The sequence below is a fragment of the Condylostylus longicornis genome, unplaced genomic scaffold, assembly GCF_029603195.1.
Source record: "Condylostylus longicornis isolate FDR11 unplaced genomic scaffold, ASM2960319v2 ptg000044l, whole genome shotgun sequence".
In the NCBI taxonomy this organism is placed as follows: Eukaryota; Metazoa; Arthropoda; class Insecta; order Diptera; family Dolichopodidae; genus Condylostylus; species Condylostylus longicornis.
The window spans coordinates 4,881,953-4,900,772 of record NW_026578013.1 but is presented as its reverse complement, the minus strand read 5'-3'; the positions used below and the strand labels follow the sequence as shown (position 1 = coordinate 4,900,772).

The following is an 18,820-nucleotide window of genomic DNA, read 5'->3' as shown; positions in this document are numbered from 1 at the left end:
GTTGAAAAACGAAAACAACTATTTTTAATATACATTCATATTATTTGAAATATTTGGATTAAATGTACATAGTAAATGTTATTAATTTATTTAATAATTTTTAATTAAATCATACACAATTCTGCATTATAATTGGATATCGATCACCACTCGTTGATATACATATACATATATATGTATTTTAGATGTGTAATTCCGTGACTTCAATAATGCTTTAAAAAAGATTTAAGTACGGTATTAATACGGTATTAGTACCGTCTCAGAGCTTTCAATACCTTTACATTGTAAAAAAAACTACTAAAGCTTTTGATACATTTTGGAATACAATTTTTACCATATCAATACAACTTTGACATTTGTTTGAAAATTTTAATTTAAAGTTCTGTGCAAATGTTAATTTTAAAAAAATGAATGTGTTCGTAAATATTGTTGTAAATAATTCAACTGATTTTAATAGTAGCAACAGTTCAAGTAGTTGCAGCAATTTTAATAAAATTAAACAAATTATAACATTAAGAAAGTAAAGAGATACATTTCTTATTACTGCAAAAATTAAATGTTAAATCAAGATTACATTTAATGAATTAAGGGTATAACTTACTGCTCTTTTTCCATTTTTTTCAAATTTAAAAAATAACATGTACGTGAATGTTTTCAAAAAACCTTTTTGTTTATGAATTTGAAATATGACAAATGACACTAAATTTTGTATAACTAACAAACGTTACCACACCACTGGAAAAATAGCATTCTTATGCTTTATTTTGGAAAAAACTTGATAGCTACCACTTTATTGCTGAAAATATATGCTAGTTTTTTTTAATCGGTTACTTCTGGTAACATTTATATGACAAGGTATAAGAAAAGCGTGCTCGATTTTTTCGATACCCGATTTACTTTTATTTTACGTCTCCATTACGTATAAAACGCATTTTGGAAAAGTGTACAATGTCAAGAGCTTTTAGTAAACTTTTTGGAATTTGATACTTTGTAAAATTTTACGTCTTAAGCGCATTATTGAAGTCACGGATTGTATTAAAGCTACTACCGCATTGTATATACATTTATATTGATAAATACATACATATTATGTAATCCTACTCCTTAATCCTAATTTCACTTTTTTGTTTACATTTAATGAGCCATTTCTGGCTACCAAAAATTGCCTTAGCGGACGGTATTTCACGTCCACATGGCGGAGCATTGGTTAAAGTTTTCAACTAGCAATAATCGCACCTCGGTAAAACCTCATTGGTTACGATATCGCCTCTGCGCAAAGCTGAAGATTTTTATGAAAAAAATTACCTTATATATCCAATTTTAAAAACATATACTGTGAGTTTTAAAAATGAAATAAAATTATTTTATTGCAAATTCTTCCAAATAATTCATATTCTACCTAAAAAAAAACAGGTAACAAAATTAAATATAAATTTAAATTTTGTACCTACATAAATTTCCGTCATTCTTTGCCAAAATAAAAAAGATTTTCGATAATAAACGTAAGTATACATTTAAAGGGTCTTTATTTGGTTTATTTACGTATATGTATGCCTTTTTAAAAATTTTATTTCGGGGTGAATATATTTAAAATATAAAGTACAATTTAAGGTATTCTTTTAATGGGTTTACATATTCTTTATGATATAATTAACCACATTCTTCTTGTGAATTCTTAAATTTTAATTAATGCATGTAATTAAAATGCAATTGAAAATAATGAAATAATACAAATATTTTAAAATTAATGATAACAATGTTACAGACATAAAAAAGAAAACTGATGTGACCAGACTCGGCTGCAATTATTCTTATAATTTGACGAAAGGGTTGTACAAAATTTAAAAAATACGTTTTTAACCCATATTCAAACTTTTTCTCTTCCAGTTTGTGTACCCCCCTCCCAAAAATGTTAATTTTGTTCAAAGTGAAGATTGTTTTGTGGATTTCAAATTTTCTAAGTTTGTTAGTAAGTGTAATTGTCAAACAGGACTAATATATCAAATTTTCAAGAAATTATGTTATTTCCTTAGATATAGTCAAAAACGAACACTAATAAATTTTATGTCTCCGAATCCTGATATTTCCGAAAAACTTATTGGTTCACTTCTTACAAAATCAGTGTTAAAATATAACGATTCTAGAAATTTCATTCCTATCATATCAACAAAAAATCAAATTTGTCGTAACTCAAACCGTTGTAATTGTACATTCCGTTTGAACTGTACACGAGAGTACAGACGGACACATGGTCATATAGTTAAATAAACAAACTTCTCTCTAAAAATTTTTTGATTTCTATCGAATTCTAAATTTTATACCATCAATTGTTTGTCGAAAATTCTAAATTTTATGCCATCACATAACAACCCCTATTATACGCGATGTTCTAAATTCTCTCAAGTTTCTCAATTCTAATTATTTTTTTAAAATTCCAATTTAAAATTACATTCATACATATTTAGTTATGTACTCTATTCAGATAATTACATTCTACTTCCACATTAAAACATAAAATAAGTGTTTATGTTCGTAATATGCCAAGGAATCGTATTGAATTATTTAAGATAAAACCTTAACACTAATATCCATTTTTAATATCCACTAATACTTTAATTTTATTGAAAAAAATTTAAATAGATTGTACTTTCTACACTAAAAATTATAATAATAAAAATATATCAGAGCATAATTGGTTAATCAAGGTCATTTTTCCAACAGCAGGTTTAATTCTTACAATAACTATGAACATAAAAATAGCTAAATTCAATGAATTTTTAAAATTTCTATAAATTTAAAATTAATATGTTAATGACTCCATTATAAAAATTCTAAAATATCATTGGTAAGCATATGGATATGATTCTAAAAATAAAATTTACTTTTGAACAGTTAAAATAATTTTAAACCTTGAAAAACGAAAACCTGTTAATTTATATATTTTCAGATGATCATATAAAATTTTGAAATATTTAATAATATACGAGTATGTATGTATATACATATGTATATGTTTAAGTACTTATATTATACATGTCTACTATCGTTTTATGATATGATTGTCTGTATTTCTATTTAAAATAGAAATACGTTATGAATAAAATGATTTACATATATGAAAGCATATTTCTATTTAATGCACTCCCACATCGATAAAACAGCACTCTTATATATTATATAAGTACATATGTATGTACATTACCAAAAAAAATTTTTCTTTGAAGGTGAAACAGCGTTTATGGATGCAATTAAGAAACAATATTTCATCTTATAATATATATATAATTGTACATACATTGCATAAATTATATATATAACGTATATCGACTAAATGTTTAGTCATATAGAATATCTACTTATATACATATGTACATATGTATACAACTTTGCTGTGCTATTTTAAACCACATATGTTTTGACAGCTGATTTCAATATTTTTTTATCTTTTATAGTAACAACCAATTCATATATAACAATTTCAATGACTTGTAAAGTCATTTGTTTTATAAGTTGTATACATAAGTGGAAATACATTCGTGGCTACATTATTCGACTTACGTATAAATATATTTGAAGTTATAAATAAATATATGACGTATATGGTAAAAATATTATATTATTGGTAACATTTTTCAATATAACAATATCGTACCGTATACTTCAGATAAAAGTTATCAGTTTTCGTACACCTTATATAAAACAGAACATGTAATAGGTAAAATGTGAACTCGTAATATTATATTACCTCGTTATATTGCAAATTAAAAATGAATAATGAAAATAGTAATGATAAAGTTGGGTCAAACCAATGGTTTGTATTGTAGCACTTTTCCCTTCAACAAGTGAAAATACTTCTTTTAAAAACAGTCTATGTACACCTTTAAAATTATTTCCATTCATAAACAAAACTATTTTTAGGATTGCATATATTTAGGATGAACGATTTATGCGTCTTTGAAATAAAGCGAAAATTAATATAAAGTGGGGTTAACATAATTCTAAATTTTAGGGGTTAATTGTGTGAGTTAAGAAAAATAATTATGTTTTTTAATGGCATGAATTTTACCGTTAGATTTCAGCGTTTACACAAATTTGAAAAAGCTTGTGGTTTCGGAAATAAAGGATGCCAAATATTCAAATTTTACAAATTTTAAGAGCTGATAACTTGAGAGGGGATGGAGATGGGAAAAAATTTTCTTCTCACGAAATAAACTGTTTATGAATATTTAAGAGCTGCTAAAATTTCAGACTCCTGTAACGTACGGTGTAGAACAAAAACGATATCAAAAATTTGGGAAAAACGGGTTTTAGATAATGGTAAATATTAACGGCCATTTTGGTTTTTTTAAAGTTCAGAAATGGTATGCCGCAATAGAAGAAGTAAACCATTACTTTTCTGCTTTTACAAAATTTGAGAAATGCTTATGGTTTCACTTGCAATAATTGGTTAAAATATACCATTTTTAGGGTTTTAGGGGTGTATAACTTTTAGAGACGGAAGGACGAATGATCGGCCGGACAGATGGTCGTACGGACGGACACGAAACTAATAAGCACTTTTTTTCACATTTTTTTTGGAAAAGTGCTAACAATAGCAACATGATTAAAACTATTGAAGAAAGAAGATAATATTGAATATTCAGGGTTTTTGATTAAATTCAGAAATCAGCTTGTTGTCTCAGTTTTAAAGGCACAACAATTTTAAGCCATTTTTAGTACGCATAGGACGAAGAAATTCGTAGCATAAAAAATTGACCAAATTATATCTGATAAATTTAATAATAGAAAGCGTTTTAGCTTAATTCGAATTCATTAAAAGACAAATTCAAATTAGTCTACAGTATTAAAAGATTTTGTAGCAATAAAATAAATTACAAAAATTGTGCCAAAATTTATCTATAAGTACACATATTAAGTGTTCCCAATAATTTATAGAATGAATAATGCTTATGAAAGCTGTTTTATTTTAAAAAAGCAATTAAACTTTCCGCAATATAATTGTATGTGTTATGCTTTACTACATTGTTTGTAGATAGTTTGTTCGAAATAAGTTCAAAATAATTTTGTATAATTATTTCATATTGTACTTACATTTGAATGAAAGTATTCAATTTTCAAATTAAAGGTCAGATAATTACATAACTTCATTGTAAGTACCGAAATTTTTTTGCACAGCAAAAATTTTATAAATGTGTACTGATAATGATTAGATCAAATCTGGTTGCCTACTTGGGCACATCATATTGAAAATTATTTATTAGGGGAAAAATGTATTTTTAATGTTTTCATCTCTCATAGATTGCTTCATTTTTCATAGTCTCTTGCTTATTCACCTTTTTTTTTTCTTTTTTCTTGATTTTTTTTCAATCTATTTTGAGTGAATACTATTGGTAGCCAATTTTTTTTATTTAATTGTACCGCCCAAATATTTGAAATTAAAAATAATTATTTATTATTAAACACAAAAAAAAGTGATCATTAAAAGCCAAGTATTTATTGCTTCATCGATCAATTGAAATTTTAAATATTGCACAAAAATAGTTTTTTTTTTTTTTTTGAAAATTAAGAAAAAAAATTATAAAGATAATTACAAACAGATTTGCAAATGCACGAAATCTTAATATATCCAAGTTAGAGTTTTTGTCACTTCATAAAAAGTTTTAAAATACCTACATTTTTATTAAACATGTAGCTACAATTACATATTCTAAATTGCAAACAACTCATTTAAAATTACACAATTATGGGCGTATGTTTTGGGAAATTGTAATGTTACTAGCAAATTTTCCGAAATATTAAGAAAAGATGCATAATAAATACGCGAGGTACTTAAATAAAATAAATTTCATTATTCTCAACTAGAGCCCAATCGAAAAAATGTTTAATAAGTTATTGTTATACCAGGCGATGTGTTCTAATTTATATGAAATATTAAGAGGTTGCAAAAATATCTCTGAAGTTTTAATTTTTATAAGATTAAAATAAAAATTAATTTTATATTCTTTTGTGTTATTTTCTATTTATAAAAATATTAGCGAAGGTCTTACAACTATATAAATAAAATAAGTTCACTATAAATAAAATAAAACTGTTATAAATACAACCCCGTTATATATGATATTAGTATCCACATTTTAATCAGTTATCATTCACAAATTGACAAACATGGAATAATTTTCAATAAATTTATATAAATAAAATGTTTGTACTTATATTTTATTTATAAAATCAACCTCTTTACATGGACATTTTACGATGCCAAGAAAATAAAAATTAAATTTAAAAATTTCTTTAAAAATAATCAATCAAATCATTACAAAAAATTTTAATAGTATAGTGAAAAACTCTGCATTATTTTCAAAACAGCCAAAAATTGTATCATCCCCGCTGAGTTCTGAAATATTTTCTGGTTGATCAATAATAATTTTTACAGAATTTTTTTTTAATTTACCCCAAATATTTAGCAGACAAAAATTTTTAAATTCAAAAAAATCTATAATAATTATTATGTTTACACGCGCAAAATTTTTAATTGATTGACGTTTCAAACAAAAACAAAATTTTTTGAACTCAAGCCCGACACTAAATGACGCAAATTCATATTTGTATATGTATGTATTCAAGATGGTAAATATGTCACATTAATATTTACTCAAACTAAATTAAAAAATGTATACATAATTTATTTATATACATAAATATAAATTAGAAATAAAATATTAAATACTTTTGTTTTTTAAAACATTTTTTTTTTAAATGACTATTATTTAGAACTGCCTATTAAAATTTAAAATAAAGAAGGAAAGGTTACATATTATTTTTGATTTGAGAAACTCTTATTGTCTTAGAATAAAATTTAAGTTCTAAATTAAAATAATTTCAAAAATAAAACTAAAAATAATTAACTCCGAAAACTGTCGATGAAAAGCAAAAATAATGAATGTTATTTAATTAAAAAATCAAAATTTTACAAATTTTGAGAATTATAAGAATATTTCACTGTAAAATGAACTAAACTTCGATTTTAAATTTTTCATAAATCTTCAATATTATTATAAATGTATTAGATTCGAAATATTCAAACATTTAAAATCTGTCCCATATAGAAATAATAATTCTAAAGTTAATTTTTCTATTATAATAATATTGCATAACAAACAATTAACGTCATATTTATATGCGCTAACAAAATTTTTTAGTGAAAATAAAATTTTAAATAATAAACAAATTAATTATATTAAAAATAATATTGTCTGTGTAATTAATAATATTAGCCTGTTATTAACAAACACATACTTAGAAATCTATTATTTTATTGATAAGGGGCTCCCTACGTCACATTTTTCAATATAACAACAGTTTTAATTTTGTACATATACTTACTCGAACATATGCATACATATATAATTTGCCAATAAAAATAATTATGAAAATTTTGAAAACATCTTAATTAAATTAGAGATTTTGAAAAATTATATTACCAAGTTGAGTATATTAAGAGTTCTTATAGAATATTAGATAATTATTGTTAATTAATTTCAATTTTAACAATAACACAAGCTATACTATAATATATTTTTGGGTCAAGAATGTTATTTAGTATAAAGTTATATAAACAAATCCAGAAAAAATTAGACTGCAAATCAAAAATAAAAAAAAAATTTTGAATTAGAAGCAAATAAATCCAAAATTTTGTTTTACTCATGAATAAATAGCAAAGAAATAATTTGAAATGTTTTTAAATGAACTAACACTGAACTTCTCAAAAAAAAATCAAAATAATTCATTTTGCATTATTTCTATCTAAGATTTTGTATATATACACATACATATGTAACATATACTTATGAAGTCTGTAGCCGGTATCTCTGTACTACAACAATACATAATTCCTAAAATTAATACTTCAAAGTCTAAATGCTTTTTTCCCATTATTGCTATATAAAAAATTCACTAGAAAATAGATAAAATGAAACAAATTAAATCTTATCAAAAATAATTTTGTGTGTATGTACATACATACATTTATACATATACATTTACAGATGGTAGAAATGCTTGTTTCTAATTAAGCGCTTGGAATAATTAAAAATTAATATACTTAAATAGTTTAAATAATTTTTTTTTTTAATATTTTATCAATTTCTATTAAATTCTTGTTAAAATTGTATTTATAGATAAAATTATAAAACATTTAGAATTTCCATTTCCTGAAGCTATTTACCGTTAACAATTAAATTGATAAGTGTATTCGTTAGAATATTCCGGAGAACAATTTAAAAAACAAAATGCAATTTAATTTAGAAATGGTCATACAATTTATAGTCTAGCTAGGAAAAAGTGTTGTCAACTGCCTTGGACGCGTAAACCACAATAATAAGTCCATCTCTATACTCTAAATTCTAAAGTATTATCAAATTTTTAAGAATATTTAATATGCATACATACATAATAGTTATTTTTTAAAAATATTGGAATTCAATTACCCATAATGGAAAATTAATATTCAATGGATGTTCAAAATATATTTTATTAATAAATTTAAAAAAAATATTTTTGAATAGAAACTTATATTAAATATTAATGTTATTTTGAAGTCAACTAAGTCCTGTGCTTAAGAAATGTTGAACATGTTACTTAAGAAATATTGTGTTACTCATTAAAAAATATTATGAATAACATAATGACGAAGTTAGATTAGAAAAATAAATTTAACGGATGCAAGGATTTTCTGATGTACAATTTTAGTGGACAATTTTATGAGACTATACATCAATTAACAAATTTAAATTAGAAAAATAACTACAGTATCTGCAATTAATATTAAAATTAAACCATAGCAACAATAATCACAAAAAAAATCAATAACATTATTAATCTCTCCTTTTAAATACAAGTGATTTTTTTTCTCACGGGATATAAACTTTTGTCAAAATATTATTCAATTAGAATCCTTTTTCTAATAAACTCTACTATCACAAAAAAAAATTTTTTGTTATTTTATAAATTTAATAAATTTTTAATGCTAAAAATATTTAATAGGTATGTAGAATTTTAAGCCTGTTATTAAACTATTTTTTTTTGGCGTAAGGGCTCAAATGTTATTGTTAATTGAGAGTAAAAATTCTAGATTTTTAATTCAAATTTTATTTATAGATACTCGTATTATAATATTTTATATTTGAATTTATTTATAAGAATATGTAGTACAATATTTAAATCAATATGCTACTAAATTACTAATTTATGTAATTTATATGTAAAATTCATATTTAATTAATTTTAAAAAAATTAAAATAAGAATTTTACATTTTTTATTTCATGGAAGCTCGTGATATTGAAAATGTGAGTGTTTTGAACTCTTTATTTAAACATTTTCTAATTCTATTATCATATAAATGCTAGAATTATTATTTATTTTTGAATACTTTATTTTCTCAGAGCGGATTTGAGATTTCTTGAAGAACGGCGACACTATTACATAATGTAAGCATTTCTTCAGCTTCTATATTTACATTACAATTTGAAAATCACTCTATACCCATATTTGGTAAAAAGATTTTCGGTATATTTAGAGTTTATATAGGTACAAGAATGCATACATATGTAAATATTCAGATGAGGCAAGTATTTTTACATTACACCACTCAAGGAATTCATATTATTATTTATTATTGTACACTGTTAAATAAAAATATGGTGACAAATTTTGATTAAATATTTTTGTTGACAATTTAATTTAAAATACAAATAATAAAATATTTGGGGTATGTAAGTATATGAATTTATTTGCACATTCACTATCGAAATATTAACGTTATTAAAGGTTTTTTTTTTCTAAAAAAATAATAATAAAAATATAAACTCGAACCTTTACTATATAGCTCAATTATATTTGAAAATAAAAAGGCATTAACCGTGTTTTTATTTTTTTAATGTACATACATACATACACTTTAATAAAATTATAAATAAACATGTTTTTGTAAAAAAAATATTAATTTGTTGCCGGGTATTTGTTTATTTTAATGTTAGTATTTTATATTATTTTCAATTTGTAAATAGTGTTTTTTTTTCTTTTTTTAAAATGATACCAAATTCTTTATATGTAAGGAACACAAAAATGTTTACATTAAATACATTTTTTATATGTATATACTATAGAAAACATAATTTTATACATGCATATTAACAATAATAATGATATTATTAAAAAATGTAATTCACTTGTTGTTTCAAAATCAATCAAATTCATTTAACTAGCATAACACATAATAAAACACAATACATATTATAAAATATAATACATACATATAATGTATGTTTAAAAAAAAAAAAAAGGCTAATAGCATTTTTAGTGAGTAGACCCCCTCTGGAAAATATAATGATAACATTATAACGTGATTATTTGTATATTAAAATTAACATTCGGCTTTTTTTTAATGGCTTTAAGATAAGCAAATGCTGTTGATTAAATTAAATTTTTGGTTTGCTTTTGTTTTTTAGATTTGACAACGAATATTATAGCGCACCTAACATCTAAAGCTTACATTTATCACATATATACGTGTACATGTATATGTTTATTTGATTTATATAGTAAAAAAGTTGAGTTACCTCGTTACTATGTCAATGATTTTGTTTTCGCCAAAAAAATACAATTGAAAGAAAAATATTTAAATCGGATGGTTTTTTATGATCTTTTTATAAAAGGGAAATTTATGTCATAAAAATCAATTAATGAACAAATAATTTAGTTTATAATATAGGAGGTGTGTTCCCATCATAATTCGCCACTATTTACATTATACATACATAATGTCAGTATAATAAGTCAAATAAAAATGTAATATTCTAAATTGATGTAATAAAATTGTTATTTTGACTTTTGAACTTTATGACTTGAATTTCAATTATTTTACATAAATTTTAATAGATACTTTATTGGTACATTGTGTCATTTGTGCACTACTGTATTATCTAATAAATAATGTTTTTATTTAATTTTCTTAATGTTCAGTTTAATTTTCGGGTCATATACGAATTCTTTATTAATTTCATATGAAGATATGTAAATGAATTGGCATTATTTAAAAAGTCAAATAAACGTACTATACCCTTATTCTCTTAGCAAAACAAAAATTAAGTAGGAGCCACAAATTTAAATTAATATTAAAGAATTTAATGCAAACCCGATGTGGCCGAACTTATTATAAGTATTTTCCAAATTATGTTTATATATTTACATTTATTTAGTTTTAATATACTATCATTAGAAAATGTTTTATGAAAACCATCGAAAAAGAGTTGATTATTTAATTAGATCAAGAGTGTAAAATAAATTCCAATAAATAAATCTACTCTAAAAGTTCAAAAACATAAATTTTCATGAAAATCTAGCCCAGGCTGAGATAAAACAATACCTGTAATACAAAACAGACTGGCAGAACAATATTCCACTTAAAATAGTTTTTCTAATATTCTTAAATGCATTCCAATTAATAATACAACACTAAAAATTTGATAAGTTCATTCAGTGAGAGAGGGGGAACGTGTGCCCCAGTTACTAAATGTGTTTTTGTTTTATTCTATTTATTAAGTTTTTAAAACGGCTTTCTTTTTCAACATTTACTATGTATTTACTATGTGGATATTTGGTGAGCTGTTTAATTTGAATCATTGAATAATTAAAAACCTTTTCAAAAAAATATAAGTAATGGAAAATTTTTATTAAAAACGTATTATATTATATACTTCTATACTTTCTATACTTTCTAATCCATTATATTTAATACAATTTATTTTTAATGTTTGAGGAATAATTTTTATTTTTAATCAAATGTATATAAACAATGTTTATTCAGCTTTGATTATTTAATTTTTAATTTTTTATTAATAATATTATTTGTTGAATAAAAACTCAAATTTAAGCAAAAGCAGTAATATTAAATATTTTCCTGGCATAATATTAAAAAAAAACATTTTGAAAAAAAAGGGGCCCGACTAACGAAAACAAAATTTTATTTCTATAATAAAAGAAAAAAATTTTAATTGAATTTTTGTTACAGTCTTTTATTATTATTACATTTTTTTTTCCATTAAAAATTTCTATTTTAAATCTTTCATTAAATTATGAACAAATTTTTCATCAAGGTCAGTACTAATAAGAATAAGAATTTGTATTTGCACTCATAAATCTAATTTATAAAAAATACTAGAAATATATGCAAATACATAAGGCTCGCCAAAAAAAAACCAAAATAAAATTTTTTTCCCATATTGATTCGCCAAACACAAAATACAATAAACGCTTGTATTGGTAATCTATTTTTAAAAATAGCACGGCTATACTTTTATAAAATATTGTTTGATTATTTCCGAAAAACAATGATAAACTTTTATTTTTTAATAAAATTCAGGTTTTTTCAAATATGTTTAATTTATACAACCATTTTCAGCATTTTTATTATCATTATCTTTAACAAGAAATTTTAATAATAATTAATGACGGGTTTTTTTTTTTTGATATTTAAAAAATAAATTGTTTCTGAGGGTTGTAAAAAATTTTATAAAGAATTTTATTAATTTACTTTGGAAAATGAATACAAAACTTAAGCCGTTTTTCTCTTTTTCACATGCATTTATTATTATTAATTTTATTACTTTAATAAAAGTTAATCAAAAAAGCACTTACTAAAAGATAAGTACCTTATAATGTAAGGATATAATATGTACATTGTATACGTACATTATGCATGTACAATATGTTTAAGGGAAACTTAATCAATTTCCTTATCTAAAATATATGAGAAATATATTATATGATACTTTGGTCGCAAGCCACTTTAATGCTAGGATAAGATAAAGCAATTCTTATTTTCTCAATTATGAACTTTTGAATTGATCATTGATTTGTTAAACTGTCAAATTTTAAAAATGTTTTTCTATATATTTATGAATTTTGTTACAAATCAGTATACGCTTTACTTCGAACATTGGAACCAAAATAAAATTCAGATGATCACTATTCCAAAAACTCTCACAAAAAATTAATTATGGTAATTTTAATTTTTATAGAGTAATTTCTATTATTTATCGTTAGACAAAAGCACTTTTCCAGAGCATCATATTTTGTACACATTTTGCAAAGTTCATGAATGCTAACACATTTTGACACTAGTGTAATAAATTCCAATTTTTGTTGCTAACGCAAGTGATTGTCAATTTTTGCATATATTAAGGTGTTACAAAAACTGCGTTTACAAAAACTATTTGTGAAAATTGACTGATTTTGATGTATAAAATAAAATCAGGTAAGAAAAAGAAATTTTTATAAATTTTTATTAAAAATAAAACATTTAGTGACAGGGTTGTTTTGCATAGTAAAGTGATTAACGTGAATGACATGATCATCAGATTCATGATGTTAAAGATGAAAGAACCAAAATCTTAAATCTAATATTAAATTATTAAAGAATATAATCTAAGATTAAATGTTAAATTTTGTAAGTGTTAAGCTGAAGTTTTATAACAAAACCAATACATTTTCGCCAAACGTCAAATGCGATCAAAAGAAAATTCTCATGCTTTTTTTTGACAAACAATATAAAATTTCATGTATAGTAACCATTATAATAATAATAAGGCAATGATGTGACAAAATTCTAAATTCATATTACTAGGCCAAAATACTTATGTACTCGTATATATATTTGTAGATTTTTATTGTAGAAAAAATATTTTTTAATTTAGTAATCAAAATCTTGTCTAGAAAGTTTAAAAATTTTGATAATGAAGAAAAGATGAAATTATGGAAAAATTCTCGAATAACATTTCTAGATGATTTTGTTTTTATAAATTTAAAATTAAAAGATTACTTTTAGACTTATTTGTACTTAAATAAAATTTCATCACTTTAACGTTATCAAAATATGTATGTAGCATGTATATACATATGTAGTCATATGTATGTATATTACGTCAATTTGATTTGACAAGAAAACATTGAAATCGGAAGCTCATTACTTGAAATTTGCTAATACAAATTGGGAAAAAAAATTTTATTTTTATCAATTATTTGTCGAAGACTACAATAGGGTCAAATGGCCCGTCATAATAATAAATCATATTCTTAGGGAATAAAAAAATTTAAATTTACTTAAATTTGTAATTTTAAAATTAATTACTTTCAATTCATATCATATGTTAAGGGTATTAATTTCGAATTTCAAAATTAATAACAAAATTATCCAAAAACTATTTATTATAAATTTAAAATATAACATAAATGTAAGAAGTAATTTTCCGTACTCTAAATGTTTTTAACGTTTAAAAAAAGAAAAATATTATTATTAAAATTTCTAATGAATTACATCATTACATTTTCTAGAAAGATTAATCGTAAAATTACAAATATTACAAAACGAAATATCGTAGAATTACATATTACAAAACAGTAGCGATTATGTCAATTATGGAGTATTTTCAACAAAAGGGTTAAAGTTTACTACGACTTTATTTATACTATTGAAAAATTTTAATATATAAGTTCAGTCGACTTACAAAAACCCAATATGATCACTAACAACATTGATGATTGCTTACATAGATTTGAATGATTATCAACAAAAATTATATATGTACATATGTACATGACATATGTATAATTTTAATATAAATTAACGTAAATAATATTATAATATATATATGCACTTATATCAGTGCTCAGACAAAAACAAGAATATAAAAAAAATATTTTTTTTATAGACAGCTTTGTACTAGAAATTCTAGGAATTATTAATAAACAAAATTATATATTATAATTATCAATACAATAATTAACATTAAATTTCTATCTAAATCTTATTATTTAGACTAATCTAAATATTTCTTGAACGTTTATATTAGTATTATAAATAAATGAAAAGAAAGCACATTTTGCAAACCGAACTTTGTTTAAATTTTAAGTAAAATTCAAGAATTTAATTTTCGTAGTACCATGAACAATTCAGATATTGAGAATAAAGATGTAGGATATATTATTATGTATATAATAAAACGTACATCTGATGCAACTCTTAATTATAATCTATATCTACTTATAGCAAATTATTCCGTTATTTCTAAATTTTATCATAAATTCGACAGGATCTTATTAACTTTCTCATTAATTGGTTCACGTAAAATTTACCTATAAAAAGTATTAGTAAGTATTTTAATCTAAAATATTTCATAATAAAGTTAAATTAATAATTTTAAATTATTTTGAACTTCTTATCTTGAAATTACTGAAATCTTTTACCTTGAAAATTTTTCTGTTCAAAGGCAATCAATAAACTTTTATAGAAATGAAAAAGTAATCTACTTATACTCGTATATAGAGAAAAATAAAACAACCAAAAGTTTATTATAATCAAAAGGTCAAGTTTATAAAATTAAATGATATTTTTAATAATTTATTAACCTCTGTGACATTTAGAAAGTTAAATCCAATAAATATTAACTACAGGGTATATTTACTTTGCTGGGGTAGAACTTGCAAAAAAAACTAAATGCAAAATGAATTAAACTGAGACATCAAATATGAAGTTTAATGTAGTAGAGGTCGAAATGATTTCAAAATCCGATTTTCAATGCTTTGTCCTAATTCTTAATGTTAGGCTTGCATTTTTTTTTTTTGATGAATAAGTTGAAGTTTTAAAATTTCTTAACAGTTATTTTTAATAAATATTTGGATATTACAATTATCTTTGAATGAAAACAAATATTTTATAACCGTTTATGGATGAATGAACTTTATTTAACCTTAGGGTTTAATTCAAAAGATCATGGTACAATATGAATAATTCATGAGTTTTTGAATTTAATTAGTTCTTATAATAAAGTCGCTGATAGCATGTCATTAAAATTTCAAGTATGGGTATATGTACATATGTATGTATATATGACTAAAATATTTTTGAGAAAAATACATTTTTTTCATATTTTTCTCTTTAAATTCTTATCTCTGAAAAGAACTTTAATTTGCACATCCAATTTGTTATCTTATATTGCCATCGTAAATTAAAACTACATATGTATCTACATTCCTTTGTTCTGCAATTCAACTTGATATTAAAAAGTTACCAGACAGTAGGAACGACACAATATGCACGCATTTTTGCGAAGTATGTACATACATAATGTTTATTGATTCCCAAGCATTCCCAAACATAAACATAAGTAGGTAGCCCAAGACTTCTTTTTTTTTTCTTACTTACATATGTACATACATATGTCTATTTAAAACTTGAATAGACAAGAAAATCGAAACCAAAAAAAAAAGACTTGTAAATTAATTTATTAATTTCAATTTGAAATTTATAACATATTATTATTTTTTTATTAGTACCACCAAAACCACATTTCCAAAAAAAAAAAAAAAAATAAGTTGCGCTACATAAAGAAAACAGAGAAATTTCAACACTCGTTTTGCTATAACTATCAAATTTTTTTCAACTATTACATTCCAGAATCAAATACTAGTCTAAAACCAAAAAATTAATGAAAATCACGTTTATTATAATGGTTTTTTTTACATTTAAAAAAAAAATTTAAATGAATTTTTGCGCAATACCTATTTAGATTGCATAAATGCACACACACCTACATAACATATGTAATCAAGTATAAAACTGTAAAAATTTGAAGGCGGAAAAAAATTCATTTTTCAGCTGATAGTTTAATTAATTTTTACCGTAGATAATATGACTAGTCTGTAAATTCTTTTATTTTTTTACTTTTTTCAATTCAAGTACAAAGTTCGCTGTATTCCAGTTATAAAGTAAATCAAGTACATCAACACAAGCGAAATAAAAAATAAAATAAAATTTATATATTATCAAAAGCTTTTTGGGGGCTCGACACAAAGCTTTCTCTTTGTGAAAAAAAAAATATTACAGTTGTACAGCGTGGTATTGGTATACTGTACACACGCTAATTATGTCATGGTATAAAAATATACTGGCATATGCATATGTATGTACATTACCTTGCTCTATCACCGATATTTGCTTTTTTATTGTTTAAAGTAGTATATGTTAATAATTTTAATGTATGGTTTGTGTTATTTATTACGGATGTGGTAAATATTAAATAAAGAGGTTTTTACATTATGTATGAATGTACATATGTATATGGCTCTCAATAATTATAATTATCATGTATACATGTGTACATAGTAAAATTAAAAGGTGTCTTAAATTCAACTTAACGTTTATATTTCGAAACTATACAATGAATTGGAAAAAAAAGGATGCTGTTAAAAAAATATATTTTAAAAGATTTACAATAATTCTTTATTGAGACTATTTAAATTAAATTTTGAAATTGGCATTCATCGTGATATAACAAAACCTATGCTATTAGAATACTCTCTAGAATAACTTTCTTATTCAATCTTTGATCAATGATCTAAAAAAAAAAATCCAAATAAATTCTCCATTAAACCCAAAAACTAAATAATTTTTAACTCCTGAAACTAAATATATACATATACGTACACATTACATATATATGTTTGTATAATATATGCATACTTATATAAAATTTTATGTAAATTATAAAGCGCGCATAATTTAGTATTATTTAAAAATTTACCTTTAAAATTGTACTCACATATGAGTGCCAATGTATGTTTATATGTTTTAATAGAATTTTAAGCAATATATCGTAATTATATCATAGAAAATCATAGAACTCATACCGGTCTAAATATTTAAATCGTTCATTCAAATACTTCCAATCATATAGGTAGATAACTTGATATCAGTATAACCTGTATATAAAATTTCTAACACAATCATGTCTGTTAAATTAGAGAATATTACTTATAATGTAATTTATTTAATTAACAAATTACTTAATTTCAATTATCAACAATACCCGTGGTAATAATAAGTATTTTGTATCAACACGCAGTATGTACAAACATACACATATACACGTATATGTATATATATTTTTGGGCATATACAAATGTATAACTTATTATACGTACATACCTATGTACATATTTAAAAATTTATATGAAATTTCTTTTACATTTTGGTATTTCTACTTTAAACCAGCTCAAACTCATTAATAAAAGATTAATTATATTAATATATTCGTTTTAAATTATTTAGCATGACTTTCAATACCAGGATTAGTTCAATAAAAAAACATAAAATCAAAGTTCAAATTTTAGCCAAAGTATAAAACTTTAAATAGTTTATTTTTTTTGTAGCGAAATGATTTTTATAAAAACACAAGTATTTGCAGCTTTGTTAATTAATTACGAAAAAATTCGGGCCATTCTTTTTTTTTATTTATTAAAATTTTATAATATCACAATATACATACATATATGTACGTAAAGATACGTAATGATAAAATATGTGCATATATTACATTTGCATTTTTAGAATTTAATTAGAAATATTAGGTAAATCCAAATCACTCATAAGACAATTATTTTGTGGTTATGAGCCAAAAAATTTTTAAACATTTTGGTTTTAAAATTTAAAAATTGGCAGCATAAATAAATTTTTTTAATTTCCCTTTTCAATATCCGACATTCACAATATAAATAATCACAATTCTGTAATATCCATACCGGAAGGTCTATATGTACAAGACTTCAAAAACTTCTAATTCACGTTATTTTCTATAATTTAATTAATTAAACGTTTTTCGAAATTCAGTTTCAAAGTAAAATGGCAAACAAAAATTAATTCGTCTACGTGGAAAATTATAACGAATCATGTGCAAAACGACAAAAAAAACCAATAGCAAAAAAGGT

General features: G+C 22.8%; 1 protein-coding gene and 1 non-coding gene across 3 annotated transcripts in view; both read right to left on the bottom strand.

Annotated features, from left to right (window-relative positions):
- The window catches only part of LOC129610237 (calcium-binding mitochondrial carrier protein SCaMC-3), a 54,906-nt gene that overhangs the window by 21,284 nt on the left and 14,802 nt on the right, over positions 1-18,820 (bottom strand). The window lies entirely within an intron of this gene.
- Positions 1,142-1,281, bottom strand: LOC129610485 (U4 spliceosomal RNA). The gene has a single exon (XR_008697095.1). It is a non-coding gene; the product is annotated as a U4 spliceosomal RNA (small nuclear RNA).